Here is a 6,000-nt window from a genome sequence, read left to right as displayed (position 1 = left end):
GTCTTGTCTGGCCCCCTCCCTGCCCTGCCCTCTTCCCTTCCAGCCCGTCCCTGGGACCACGTGTGTGCTCACCTGGGGTCTGCTCCTGAGAAGCCCCACGGGAGACCTTCTTTTATCAGAGAGAAAGCAGAGCCCAGAGAGGACTGACACACACACACACACACACACACACACACTCAAGCCTGTGGGCCTGTGGGATTTCCACGTTTGTGTCACGTAGGGAAGAACTTTCTCCCACTCAAGGATCCACCATGTGAAGGTTGCTCACCCACGTTTTCCTCCATGACTTTTGAAAGCTTTGCTTGTTATAATTAAATCTTTAATCCACTGCTTGGAATTTATTTTGGTGCATAGTATAGGAAAGGAAACCAATTTAATATTTTTTCATAAACAGTTAACTAATTATCACAGCACTGCTTATTTATTTATGTGGTTTTTAAATTAAAAATGAATTAGTACATGAAATGATTGCCAAGATATTAAGTAAAAAAAAAAAATAAGAAAACATAGTGCAGAACAGTGTGTATAATAAGCCCTTATTTGTTTAGAAAACGACATGCATGGACAGTTCCTTAAAGGATTTATAGAGAGCCTTTCTATAAACCGTTAATGGTCATTGCCTCCAGAGAGAGGGACAGGGGTCTGGAGTGGATATCTACTTTTCACTGAATGCCCTTTGACTTATTTGAATTTTTTATCATGTGCAGCTATGACCTTTTTAGTAAAAAATAAATTAATTTTAAAAATTCAAGACTCTGTAAGTTGCAAGCAAGAAAACATAGCTGAGTTAACTTAAGCGTAAAGGGATGCCTATTTTGAAGGATGTGGTGATCACCCACAGAGCCCAAGGGCAGGAGGGCTGCCGGTGTTGAAATGCCTGGAACCAGGGATGCAAATCTAACAGGACAGCCCTTCCTGCCTGTCCAACTATCCCCATCCTAGATCAGAGCACTTTCTCCCAATGGAAAGTGTCTAAAACCCACCTGTCCCTGCCCTCTCCTTCACTCAGACAGTCACAAGGCTCCTTCTTCTTAGAGCCCACCTTCCTTTCACAGGGTGCAGGTCATTTAACTACTCTGTCTGTGCCTGGCTCCTGTGGTGCCACCCGTAGGCTCAGTGATGACAAATCCCATGGAGAGTGGTAGGTTTCATTTAGAAGAGGTGACATGTTAAGAATCTTCTAGAACAGGACTGCACCCCACTCAGTTGCCAGTCTAAAGGAGATACCATTTCTTCCTGCCTAGGAGGAATACGGGGGTGATGGGACCAATGAATTTTTGCCTTCCACAGATCTCCGGTGGCTTGCTTCCCTGGCCAGCAGTCACCCCAAGGTCATGAGGGGAATTTTCGACCCAGTGTTTTATGGGGTCATTCCAGAAAAGAGCACTGGGGAAGATCCCCTTGAGTAGGCCAACTGCCTTGATAGTTTATTCCCAGCTAGACCCGGAGGTGAGAACTGTGGATTTCCTGAGGGACTGAGAAGCAATAGGCTCCTGTTGACCAGGTTTTCTCTTTCCCAGCAATACATCTCTTGTGAAAATCCGAGCTGTGCAAATGCAGGAGTCCCTTATGGCTTTACTCTCTGTTGGCCCTTCACCCTAGACCCAAGAGCCAACAAGCATTTGAGGGGCTAATATGTAGCTCCTCTAATGTTGACGGGTTTCTCAGTGTTAGGCGTGAAGTCCTCGCTGTTGACTTCCTCACTCACAACCTGCCTCAGTCAGCTCATTGTCTTTCAAGGACTGTCTACTTACAACTCCACTTCTGGTACCAAGGTTGATATCTCTTACTATTCTTCTGATTACACCATCCAACTAGAATAGGCTTAAACAAAAATATAGTTTTTTAAAGGCTGTAGAACTAGGGAACAGAAACGCAGGTCTCAGGAAGATCCACCACTCAGAGCCTGGACTTCCATTGCCACATGGTTGAAAACATGGCCGCCAAACTTTCCTGGCTGTTTAAGTTACAGATTTAGTCACATGAAAGACTGATTTTCTCGAATTCCTGGCCAGAAGATCTTGACGGGCCTACCTTGGGTTAGTGCCCACCCCAACTCAACCCCTCAGGCAAAGCTGGAGGTAGGGTTGAGGGTTGGGGAGAAGACAGGCACATTGTACAAGATGGCTGCTAGGCACTCACCAACTCTGTCAAAATAAGGGGCTACGACTGGAGATTATTTCGAGCTAGAAGACACCTCTCAAAGATGGACAAAATCTAATGGAATAGAAGTTTGTTTTTCTATATGTATGAGAAATATATGTGAATTACAGAAAAATCATTGAATCCAGGAAAACAGGAAACATCCTTGGTCTCGTCTACTGAAACAATTACCATTAACAACTTGGTGTTCAACTCTCTCGCCCCCTCCTCCACTACATCCTTGGGTGGACATCCTTCCAGTCTTTTTTCTCTATATTTATAATAAATTTTACGTATATGTCATACCACAGTATGAATGCTCAGCCAGCTTTATTAGAGAATCTAAAGTCTTTGATCTTTTTTTTCTTCTCTGTTGCATTAGAGACGGAATGCAAATATTTCATCTCTCCTGCAGGAAGGTTTGCATATTAAGCCCTTCCTGCCCTTGAGGAAAGAAAGGGTAACCAGGTTTTTGGCTGCTAAATGATGGGCTTAATGGCTCATCAAATCAAGCCTATTGTGAAAGAATGAGAGAAGATGAGGGGTTTGTTGGCATTTGAGGTGAGCAATAAACAATACCCTTCTCTCCCCATCAAGTTTTGAACCAACCGAACAATAAAACTCAGTAATCAGGCAGATGGAGATGAAATTGTCAGCTTCAGTTTTGATGAGGCTGATGTGAAGTCCCTAGGCTCTGCAGCCCCTGTGGGGTTTCCTAATATTACACCCACCACCAATCCCTTCCCTACCAGCTAGAACAGTGGTTAGTGACACCCCCCTGCATAAGTATCTACAAAAATGGATCATACCATATTCACTTTGCTCTGAAACCTGCTTTGTCCTTTATCAATACCCTTTGCTTTATAAATCTTTAATTAGGGTGCCTGGGTGGCTCAGTCGGTTAACCAACTTCAGCTCAGGTCATGATCTCATGGTCCTTGAGTTCGAGACTCACATCGGGCTCTGTGCTAACATCTCAGAGCCTGGACCCCACTTCTGATTCTGTGTCTCCCCCTCTCTCTGCCCCTCCCCTGCTTGTGCTCTCTCTCTCTCAAAAATAAATAAACATTAAAAAAAATAAATCTCCTTTAATTGGCATCTCAGTTGTTTTAACATAGGGACTACTATGAACATCCTTATTTATATATTGTTTTTAACCTGTTTGATGATTTCCTTATGATAAATTCCAAGAAGTGGATTACATTAAAATTGTGTATGCATATTGTTACAATGGTCTCAGAAAGATGGTAGCAATTCAGAATCTGCCTAACAAGGTATGAAAGTTCCTGTTTCCCAATAGCATTGGTAATTATCCTTTTTTGCTCTTTGCAAATAGAAAAGACCAGAAATGTATTGTTTTAATTTAAAAAATTTTTTTTATTTTAGAGAGAGAGAGAGTGGGGGAGAGAGGCAGAAGGGGAAAGAGAGAGAGAGAGAGAGGCTCTTAAGCAGGCTCCATGTTCAGTGCAGAACCCAACACAGGGCTCAATCCCATGACTCTGGGATCATAACCTGAGCCGAAATCAAGAAATCGGACACTCAACTGACTGAGCCACCTAGGCGCCCCAGAAACATATTGTTTTAATACATATTTCTAACAGTCGCTAAAGTTGAATGTCTTTTAATGTTTATTGAGGGTTTTTTGGGTAAGTAAATTTTTTAAAATATAATTTATTGCCAAATTGGCTAACATACAGTGTATACAGTGTGCTCTTGGCTTCGGGAGTATATTCCCATGGTTCATCGCTTACATACAACACCCAGTGCTCATCCCAACAAGTGTCCTCCTCATTGCCCATCACCCATTTTCCCCTCTCCCCCACGCCCCCATCCACCCTCAGTTTGTTCTCTGTATTTAAGAGTCTCTAATGGTTTGCCTCTCTCCTTCTCTGTTTGTAACTATTTTTTCCCCTTCCCTTCCCCCATGGTCTTCTGTTAAGTTTGTCAAGTTCCACACATGAATGAAAACATATGATATCTGTTTTTCTCTGACTGACTTATTTCACTTAGGATAATAGCTTCCAGTTCTATCCACATTTGCTGCAAATGGCATGATTTTATTCTTTCTCATTGTCATGTAGTACTCCATTGTATATATAAGCCACATCTTCTTTATCCATTCGTCAGTTGATGGACATTTAGGCTCTTTCCATAGTTTGGCTATTGTTGAAAGTGCTGCTACAAACATTGGGGTACATGTGCCCATATGAATCAGCACTCCTGTATCCTTTGGATAAATTCCTAGTAGTGCTATTGCTGGGTCATAGGGTAGATCTATTTTTAATTTTTTGACGAACCTCCACACTGTTTTCTAGAGTGGCTGCACCAGTTTCCATTCCCACCAACAGGCAAAATGCATTCCATTCCCACCAAATGCAAGAGGGTTTGCATCTGTGGTTTCCTGAGTTGTTAATTTTAGCCACTCTAACCAGTGTGAGGTGATATCTCAGTGTACTTTTGATTTGTATTTCCCTGATGATGAGTGATGTTGAGCATCTGCATTTCTTTTGGAAGATTGCATTTGTCTTTTCATTGTTTTCTCATTGATTTTTAAGAGCTCTTTATATGTTGAGGACAATAACTTTTTGCTCATTGTAATGTATTGCAAACCACGTCCCATATACACTCCCTGTCAAATTTTGTTTTCTGGTTTTATGGATGGTGTATGGGAATCATTTGGAAATTCTTCACCATACACATGTTAGGTACATTTATGAAGTACTTACTATATACCAGGCACTGTTCTAATTGATTCACATGTATTAAATTATTTAATCAATACAACAATAACCCTGTGAGGTATATAGTATTATTGTACCAATTGTACACATGCAGAGACAGGCACAGAGAGGTTAAATAACTTGCCCAAGGGCACATAATCAGGAATTAGGACTCAAGTCCATTGCCTGGCTGTGAAGTCCTTGATCTAATCATAACCTAATGCTGCATTTATTTACTGTAAACCCTGGAGAATCTGAAACATTTCCTTGGTTTGCGGCTGGCATATGAACGTTGAAAGTCTCCCCAGGCAGTTTTGTCATACCCCAAGGATGAGCACCAGTGATTAGTGGTGTTTTATTTGTGTTTTGCCCTACAGAAGTTTTAAGTTTTCATGTAGTCAAATTTGTCCTATTTCTATTTTTCTTTAGTACTGCATTAAGAAAAAAAGCCTTCCTCAGCCCAAATCTGTCAGGTATCGATTGCTGCACAACACTTCACTCTCATGCATAGTGGCCTAAAACAATAAATATCTATTAGTGTTTATGACTCTGTGGACAGCATTTGGGCAAAGCTCTGCTGGATGGTTTCTCTGCTGGTCTCACCAAGGATCACTCATGTGGTTAAAACTGGCAGTTGGTTCTGGCTTTTGGCTCAGATGCCTTGGTTCTCTACCACATCACCTGTCTTCCTCCAAGAACTTAGGCTGGCCTCCATCATGGCACAGTGGTCTTCTAGCTATGAGAGGGCTAAGTAGAAGCTGCCACGTCTCTTAAGGCAGAAGCTCCAGACCCGGTCCAGTGACACTTCCCTACACTATGCTGGCCAAAGCAAGTTATGAGGCCAGCCCAGATTCAAGGGGTGGAGAGACAGACTCCACTTGTTGATGGAAAGAACATCCAAAGAACATTGCAAAGGGCCACAGACACAGGAAGATAGATTCATGGGAGGACACTGTTGTAACAATCTACTGTAAGATGTTAAAATCGCTCTTCTACCGTGTCTTCTAGTACTTTTTTTGAGGGAAAATTCACACAACATAGAATTAACGATTAACCATTTTAAAGTGTACAAGTCAGCGGCATTTAGTATACAGTGTTGGGAAACCAACATCTCTATCTAGTTCCGAGATATTTTCAT

This window comes from Panthera uncia (genome assembly GCF_023721935.1).
Source record: "Panthera uncia isolate 11264 chromosome E2 unlocalized genomic scaffold, Puncia_PCG_1.0 HiC_scaffold_19, whole genome shotgun sequence".
Lineage (NCBI taxonomy): Eukaryota > Metazoa > Chordata > Mammalia > Carnivora > Felidae > Panthera > Panthera uncia.
This window is presented reverse-complemented; position numbering follows the sequence as displayed.